Here is a 7,591-nt window from a genome sequence, read left to right on the forward strand (position 1 = left end):
AATGCTTTTAAATAAGACAAGCCAAACGCAATTGTTATAAAAGGGATTGACGAGATATAGGGGGAGACAGAGGAGATAATTTTGACTCTTTAGAAGAAAATTAAGACAAGTTTGAAGCAGTAATCTCTCTTGTCAGGTTAACCACCCCCTAAGAACAGACTTGTATTGAGAAGGGCAGGGGTGGGTTGAGAGGGGGTGTAGAGCTAGTAGACAGAAGAAAGAATGAAGGGAAGTTGAACAAGGAGAAAGAAATGTATAGGAGGGGTGTATAGAGGGTCAAAAAATATGAGAGGAAATATCAGAGAACTGATGATGAATCCAGATGGTTAATGTGACCACACCGATCTGATGATGGTAAGAAACTGAGAAAGAGAGGCAGCAGTGAATGTATTTTTAATTAGTTGCTCTTACATTTTGTAGATTACTTTATCAGAAGGTCGTTTTATTAACCTTTTAATTCACAAAAAGTTTAAGATTGACAGGACAAAATAATTATGTGAAATGCAATTCTGTACATCAAACCTACGTGGAACTTGCTAGAGATTTATTAGTAAAAAATAAAATACTGGAAGATGACTAACGTGAAGAGGCCTATCCTTCAAATTCCATCAGCAATTATATTTTTGTTTAAATAAAAAAAAAACGTGTTGTTGTTGTAAATGTTACCATGCAGAATTACTACCCGTGAGAAAGAGGAACATAATAAAATCATTTCCAAAGCAATATCGCTCATAACTTGTTTGTTATCAAGCACGCTTGTTTTTAATTTGCTGAAGACTTAACAATATGAAACACATCCCTAATATATCTGTTCGGGTTTCTTAATTGTTCAAACCGAGTCTGATAATTAAAAGATAAGACTATCAAGTCCAAGTCTCTCATATTTCCCACGCCTCGACTGATATCCTTCTAATTGGATTTGTTAATCCGGCTTGTTCATTTACACTTCACATATAGGTTTCTTTGTTTAGGCTTCCGGATTATGAGAGGTAGCTTTTTTTTGGAGAGTGTCAAGTGCCAATGTGAAGAATGAAACTTGGTTTTAAACTTAAGCTTGCTTAAAACATCAAACTTTCGTTTGATTGTTTGTTTCTAGATTTATTTTGATCAAACTCGGTTATATCTTATGGAATTTGCGCCATATTCTTTTCTCTTTTTCTCAAGAGTTTAGAGAGTTGCGTATAAGACGATTGATAGAAAAAATACGATAACTATTTGTTTAAATAGTATTTATTAAATCCATTCAGTTCAAGTCATTCAAGCAATGGTACAATGCAAATGTTACAATATACGTCAAACAAAACACAGTGTATAAAGGCAGATAATTATTCATAATACTAGTACAGAAAATATTGTACAGAAATCATAGTATTTGACATATTTATATTACAGGCGGTTGATTTTTTCATAAAATGTAATATAAAAATCAGCCAATCATAAGCAATAAAAATTGACAAAGGCATGCTTCAGTAGTTATGTAAACAAAACAACAAAAAATATCCCATTGCTTAATGATTAATGAAACTGAATTAAAGTTATAATATAAAAAGAAAGGATCGAGTGTCCCACTCTCCACGCACTCACATATACCCAAACAAACACCCCTCCCCCTATACAGACATACACACACAAAGCAAAAAACAAAAGCAAACACACAAAAAAGATAGAGAAAGAAAGAAAACAAAAGGTAAGAAAGAGAGTAAGAAAAAGAAAGTTTTAAGTACTTGATGTGAAACGAATGCCGAAAGAAGGCATTTTAAAGCGAAGCTATAGCTTACCGTACAACATCCAAATTTATCAATGGATTTGAGTGTTTTATTCATTTTATCTAAACAAAAATAACACTTATAGAGACTTCTAAATATGTGATAATATAATAATGCTTATCACTTATTTAGAAGTCTCTATAAATGTTCTATATTAATCCATATCAAAGATACATTTACACATAAAAATACAAGTAAAATAAACTTTGATATTTGCATATTAATAATTATATAATGCCTCTCAAAGAAAGCAGTGTACAAGATAGCCGAATTACTATTTTATTTCTTTAATCATTTCGGTATAAAAAAATTGAATGCTTTTGCTGACGATAATGATGCTTATTACTGATTTTTAAAACATTGTATTGTCAATAAATTTTATGTTATTATACAGAGTCGAAAATGTAAAAATCCAACTAAAATAAGATTAAATGCTTTACGATGGAATACTTAATAAATCATGTCACTGAAAGATAGTTAACGAACAAATTCAAACCAGGAAAATATCAGTGAGACTCAAACAAGACAATAGATAAAGCCATAGGCCAGAGTCACAAAAATAACCTCTGACAAATTAAGCAGTATGAAGAACTCTTAAATGCGCCTGAACGTACACATACATTTTAAACAACCGATTAACTTCACATTTAAATTATTTTAAAAACTATTTTAAGAAATAACAGTAATATTGAAGTCAAATATAACAGTAAATGAGCACGTGACTTGAAAAAAAAAACATGATAGATGGACAATAATTACAATTGATTGCTTGATTCTGATTTGCTCTATTTTCTTAAAAGGGATATACCATGACACATATGAAACAATTGTCATTGTTCTTCTAGATGCTTTTAATGACGATATCACTGACCATTTTGAATAATAATTATAATTTATCCTATTCAGTTCACTCAAAATGTCACCTGTAAGCGATGGAAAATAAATGTGAGGCTCTACTCATGTTAATACTATTTTCAAACCAATTGGGTTTAGTGCTATCAGCTGAAAACGGTGCGATTTTAAGAAAGAAAAGAGACTCTTTAGGATGACAAGGAACATCCCTCGATAGAAGCCGTAAAGAAGCCTTGATTATTGACTATTTTCGCCGAAGTATCTATATTTATTTACAGGGGAGAATTATAAGGTGTCATTCCGCCCGGGGTCAAGATTCTACCTGCCGTTTTGGGAAGCTTTTCCAAGAAAGACCTAGTTTAGTGCACTGGAAAGACAGGGAGTCTGAGTCTTTAGAAATACACCTTTAATCATCTCCTTTCGCAAGCAAACAACAATTATTATGTAATTATTGATGCAAAGAAAGTACAATAATAAATTGTTCAACTTGTGTGTAATTTGATTGTCTCCATAGTAGTGAAATTACATAATCATGAAAGTAACGTTAAGACCGGTTACTTTTCAAACCGTGTATAGTGAAAGCTACAATTTTTCAATTGAAATAAATTCAAAATAAAAGAAGACCACACAGCTGAGAGGGTGGGCATTCGATTTGGGCTGTTAACTATAGTCGATATACTGTATAGTGTAGGCATAGGGTGCTGATGGAACAGTCTTTTGTGGATTTTTCGAGCTTGGAAGAATGTCTTTTAACTCCTTTTCTATATTCTAATTATAAATCTGCATAAAAAAAGGTGCAATTCACCCCCGGGAATTCACCCTTTTTTTCTGACACCGCCCATACAGTCCGAATTTGAATTCTTTATTTTTTTGGAGGGGGGGTTGCGAAATTAATTCATTCATGGAGGGACATTTGGCATTTTGATTGCTTACTAAATCTGTCTACTAAAAGATGTGAAAGTCATTATGAACGCCAGGGTTCCGTAACACAAAGGTTAGCGATTGATCGTACGCTTGATTTTCACGATTGATTGTACATAGTCAGTGGAATCAATCGTAAAAAATGTTCTACGATCAATCGCCAATCTTTGTGTTACGGGACCCAAGTCTACTAAACACAAGTTGATGTAAACAATAAAACAAAATTTAAACTAGCATAGCCACTTTAAATTAAATTTTCACGTATTTTCACAAACTAATTTCATATCTCACGATGAAGAAGTTGATTAGTGGCACTCACTCTTTTTTATTTTATCACATGAACTGTAATATCAAAGTCTTCGCAGACTTGTGATATCAAAATCTAATTTTTTTTTTCTATAATGAAAATAGATTTAATAAAATTAACGCTTTGCTTCCATAAGTGATCTCTTTAATATACCCTATCTAGGTCACGTAAAGTTACAGTTCTTGACTTTGACATTTCAGCAAAAGAAAGAAGGAAATAAATTATCTTATTACAGAATATTCCTGGTCCATGGTTTAATTGGCAAAATGATAGATATCCACACCGAAACAGAAGGAAATTTAATTGCAATGCATATACTTGGTACTATATTCTTTGATCAATGTCTATATAAACCTGAGAAGTGTTTTTTTTTTTTTTTAATGTATCTTACCCTCCCCCCTGACAAATTAGACTAGGATAAAATGCCACCTCAGATCATTTCATTTCAAAGTCTTTCATGAGACAATCGTTCTTAATGTATTTTTTTATAATTAAGATAAAAGATTATCCAAATTCTCTATAAGGGTCCTTGAAACAACTGCACATGTTGTATTTTTTAGTATCGGGTAGTTTACCCAAACCATAAAACAACATTCGAATATCATTATTTCCCCTTTTGTAAACAAAAAATCGTATTCAAGGTGACAAGTTGTTAATTTTTTTCAAATACTTTATGTCCACTTTTGTAACTTTTATAAGAATACCCCTAATGAATCTTGGAATTCAAAGCTCGTACTAAAGGTATTAAAGACATTGAATAAATCTGGGGCGAAGAAGAATGGTAAATTCCAAGTACATTGAAAAGGGGAGATTTTATATTCAATTTCTCGTGTTTCGTACATGTCCATAAACTTCTACATATGCATACGTGCTGCTTTCACCTGTATAGCTTGATGATTTGTTTGATTCATATTGTTATTCACAGAGATTTAAAGAAAAAATAAAGATTTTCTGATAAAGAAGGTCTCGACCAAATCACACTAAATTATGATGATGATGATTTGCATGTTCCATATTCAAAGTTGCACTATTCACTGGCATTGGGGCCCATTGGGGCACTCACTTGGCCTCCAAAAACATATACATGAAGAAGAAAATAAAGAAAAGGAAATGAAATGGTGAAATATGATATTTTTATTGATATAAGTCAAAACTTACCACATGATTAGATTTTCATCTATAAATGTCTTTTTTTGTCTTGCCCGCTTGCCATTTTACAGAAATGTTTCCTCATTCGACAAACTACGCCCCCTCAAATTTGTTGGTGCATCACGCCACTGACACGATAATAATTGAAAATTTTCATATTTCATTTAATAAAAAAGAAAAGGAAATAGTGAGTGTGTCAGTAGTTTAAACCCTCAAAGAAAGGGTTGCACAGCGACCGAGTTAGAAAAAAACAAAAACATTTTCCTTCGTGTTTATAGACGTTATTTTCACTCCTGCTGTCAGTGAAAGAAATTCTCCAAATTGGCAGGGTCGGTATTATATTAGTAATAAAAACCTAAAATGCCTAAATCTAAATTTTACAAAAAGACCGACCGAAATATTCTCCCGAATACTTAAAACTCCACCAATTTATTCTAAAATACTCAAATATATATATTTTTTAAATTTTAGACTGTTGCGATTCTGTTAATTTCTTTATTAAAAACCTTATTTGATTCACCACGTAATACTCCTATATAATCACATCAATAATTCAGAGGATATTTATTGGCATGATCTTGTATAGATTTCAAATACTGCTTAAAGAAGTGGAACCAAATTCTCAAAGTTTATGTCAACAAAAATTGAAAGATTTCACTGGAAACACCAAGTAGGGCCTATATACATATTTTCATTGACAAAGAACCAATTACAGATTTTACAAAAATGGACTAAAATACATTGATTTTTTTAAGTGAAAGAAAATATAGCGGATGTTAGGGTTCGAAAGGGGAGCTTGAAAATAAAAACATCTTACAAAGGGATTTGTGTTAATTCTTTGTTTTGAACCGTTTTATTCCATTGTAGCAAAACGGAAATGGTCAAACTTTTCCCACGTATGCTCTCAATGATGTCGCTCAACCGCTTGTCAACATCTAAACAAAGAGTGCGACGGGATTAAATAAAGGGTTTGTTTGATATGCTCTTGAACTTGACGGGCGGACATGTATGCTTTGGAGAGAGTTTGTTTGCAAGTCTTTATTATTGCAAACAGCTAACATCCTTACATTGATCTTGATTAGCACTTCAAGACAATCTACTTTTGTGGAGAACTGACGTATCATTCCAATCTTCAATGAATAGCCACACCAGATTTGTGTTTTAATGTGTCCCCTCGGTTATTTTTATTTTCTATTTCCGGCCTAAAATACTATGATAATTTATGGCAATATGTTTCGAATTCTATGTAAATTTGACATATTTAAAATTCAAAATAAAAAAAAATACAACAGATATTGAAAGTGTGATTAATGACAGTGACATTAGGCTTATATACATTCCATGTTCGCTTTGTGTAAAATGAAAATTACAATAAGCCTTTTTTTCAAATTCGATGCTCTCTTCGTTATTGTTGTATGTTGAGCTCATTTGTGGGTTTTTCGATTTCGTACTTGTATATTTGGATTTATTCATAATCAGAATAATACATACATACAACAATACATTCAAAGAAAAACAGGTCTATACACTATTAAAACAATCATACATTTTTTTTTACCTGGCATAATGCTTTATTTTCTCATATCCAAATTGTAACAATATTGTATAAGGGAAGGAAATTAGTGATTTGAATCAATTGGTTATTCATATATATTTTGGCCCTTTTTTTAGGTTTAGGACTGTCACAGTGTTTTTTTTCTTTTCTTAAGATGAGTTAATGACGTATGTTTTTTGTCTCACCTGCAAAGCAGAGTGAGACTATATATAGGCGCCGCTTTTCCGACGGCGGCGCGCGGCGTCAACACCAAATCTTAACCGAAGGTTAAGTTTTTGAAATGTCATCATAACTTAGAAAATATATGAACCTTGTTCATGAAACTTGGACATAAGGGCAATCAAGTATCTTTAAACATCCCGTCCGAGTTTCAGGTCACATGACCAAGGTCAAAGGTCAATGGACTTTGGCCATGTTGGCGGTATTTGTTGAATTACCGTCATATCTCTGTAAGTGTATTGGTCTAGTTCATAAAACGTGGACATACGAGTAACCAAGTATCACTGAACATCTTGTGCGAGTTTCAGGTCACATGACCAAGGTCAAAGGTCAATGGACTTTGGCCAGCATGTTGGGGGTAGTTGTTGAATTACCATCATAACTCTGTAAGTATATTGGTCTAGTTCATAAAACTTGGACATAAGAGTAATCAAGTATCACTGAACATCTCATGCGAGTCTCAGGTCACATGACCAAAGTCAAAGGTCATTTAAGGTCATTGAACTTTGGCCATTTTAGAGATAATTATTAGATTGCTGTCATAACTTTCAAAGTTTATAGATATAGTGTATAAAATGTGGATATAGGGGTAATCAAGTATCACTGACAAGTTTTAGGTCACATGATCAAGGTCAAATGTCAATGAACGTAGTATTGTATCATTATATGAATGGTGTTTTTTGTGAATAATTATTTTATAGTAGTTTTCAAAGTCAGCACTGCTGCTATAAAAATATTGAATCGCGTAATGCAGGTGAGACCACCAGAGGCATTCCACTTGTTTTATTTTTTTATCTTAATGTGCTACCATGATTTTCTTTT

Source organism: Lytechinus pictus, chromosome 5 (assembly GCF_037042905.1).
Source record: "Lytechinus pictus isolate F3 Inbred chromosome 5, Lp3.0, whole genome shotgun sequence".
In the NCBI taxonomy this organism is placed as follows: domain Eukaryota; kingdom Metazoa; phylum Echinodermata; class Echinoidea; order Temnopleuroida; family Toxopneustidae; genus Lytechinus; species Lytechinus pictus.